Raw genomic sequence first — 1,974 nt, 5'->3', positions numbered from 1 at the left:
GTGGAATCTCCTTCCTTAGAGGTTTTTAAGGTCAGGCTTGACAAAGCCCTGGCTGGGATTATTTAGTTGGGGATTGGTCCTGCTTTGAGCAGGCGGTTGGACTAGATGACCTCCTGAGATCGCTTTCAACCCTGATATTCTATGATAATGTCTATTACAGAGTAGTACTCTGATTATCTGCAACCTGTTCATTTGACTTCTTGTATCTTAGTATGTATTGGTGCACGGGATGATGTAAGGTCAGTGCCTGATCCTGATTTTATTGAAGTCACTCTATATCCATTCAGAAACTGAAACGAGGGAAAAATGCAGGATCCTGCTTTATTAAATAGAATGTATAGTTGTGAGCACAACTCAAAATGGCTCCAAGATGTGCACCAGTTTGTTTTTTAAATATATTCTAAGTTCCATAGTTATGGAAATTCATTTGTGTTTGATCCTGTAAACACTATTTAAATCCCTCCTGCAGCCTCACTTCTTTCCCTGTGCCCTATTTGAATCCATCAGTACTACCCACTATCTGAACAAAGAGGTTGGAAGTTGGCATATGCAGTGTACGGCTTTGACCAAGTGTGTAAACTCTAGTCAGGGGTGGGAAATGTTTTGTGTTGTATCACTTTATCATTTTGCAATGGTAAATGTAATAAGAACAGTATTAATATACTCTACCCTGAAATGACTTCTGCTTTCTCTGCTGCAGCATGTACTTCAGTTTGTAATAGCTTTTCAATACTATACAAGTGGTCAGCAGTGCACTCCTTCAGTTGCTCTGTGACTGTGATAAACATTTAATGGCAAAAATGAGAAGTTACAGCTCAGAATAAAATTAAAAACCTCAAGTAGGTTTGCATTATTAAGAATGAAACAGTGAAAATATAGTAGGAAACAGGAAAGTAACAGCAGAGGTGAAAGGGTGTCTATAGTTATTTAAACGTCTCTCAACCTCTCTGCAAACGAGATGATTTTTATTATTTCCTCATTAAGCTATTTTGTCATGTGCAATTTATTACAGGTAGGATGCTAACATTGTACAGCAGCTGTATTTGTGAAATAGCCCAGTACTCAGCGCTATATCCACAACTCTTAGGGGAGGAGATGGGTCTGGATTACTTCCAGGGTCACTCATCTCCTTTCCTCACCACTTTCAACGGCGGTGGCCGTACCTCCCCGTGCCAAGGTGCGCTCTCCCCCTGACACGCACGGCTGCTGGGAACAGGGCCCGGGCCTGCTCCCTACAGGAGCTGAGCCTGCACCAAGCCGGTGCCGGGGCGTTCCTAGGGTTCCCATTCAGCGCGCCCCCTGGGCTGCCCCACACTCCCAGCCGTGTCCGCTCTTGCACGTAGCCAGCTTAACAGCCGCTTCAGCAACGCGCCTCCCGCAACCCAACGGCTCCCTCCACCGCTGAGGCCGCACGCCGCTCGGCCCCGCGGATCGGGGGTGGTGCTTCTCCGCTCCCTGCGGGGCGCAGCCTGACCAATCCCGCCGCGGCGCACTCTGACCCTGCCGGGGCCAGCCCCGTCGCATGACTGTGCATAAGCGAAGAGACCCTGCCATGACTGGGGACTAACTCGCGGAATAAGTTGCTATGCATCTACAAACGGGGCTCATCTCACCAGGACAAGTATGGAAAAGGGACAGGCTGACTGAGGTCCACGAGGTCCTTCGCACTCCTCGCTTCGACGTGAGAAAACTGGCGGACTACCGACTCGTCCCGGTAACTGCTGCACTGACCCGCTGAAGACCTGCCTGTCAGCAGGCCGGGCAGTCAAGAGCACCTCCCCACTCGGATGGATCGGAGAGCGGCCGGTAGTAGTATACACAGATCCTCGAGAGCAACGGGCCGCCCCGCTGCCGGCAGGGCCACCCCAGGCCGGGTCTCTCGCTCGTGCCTCCTGCTCGGGGGCAAAGGCATTGGGGGGGGTATCGGGGGATCCCCCGGGTCAAGGCCGTGGCTGGCCCTGCTCTGCGCCCGCC

The 1,974-nt window shown here is 50.8% G+C and overlaps 1 long non-coding RNA gene across 1 annotated transcript in view; it reads right to left on the bottom strand.

Annotated features, from left to right (window-relative positions):
• Positions 1-1,417, bottom strand: part of LOC142047040 (uncharacterized) — an 8,680-nt gene extending 7,263 nt beyond the window's left edge. The window contains exons 1-2 of the long non-coding RNA XR_012656188.1: positions 1,140-1,417; positions 670-775 (exon numbers count right to left, since the gene is read on the bottom strand). This is a non-coding gene — a long non-coding RNA (uncharacterized LOC142047040). The remainder of the gene's footprint in view (positions 1-669; positions 776-1,139) is intronic.
• Between the last annotated feature and the right edge of the window lie 557 nt (positions 1,418-1,974).

The sequence above is a fragment of the Chelonoidis abingdonii genome, chromosome 6 (assembly GCF_003597395.2).
Source record: "Chelonoidis abingdonii isolate Lonesome George chromosome 6, CheloAbing_2.0, whole genome shotgun sequence".
NCBI classification, from domain to species: Eukaryota; Metazoa; Chordata; order Testudines; family Testudinidae; genus Chelonoidis; species Chelonoidis abingdonii.
This window is presented reverse-complemented; position numbering and strand designations above follow the sequence as displayed.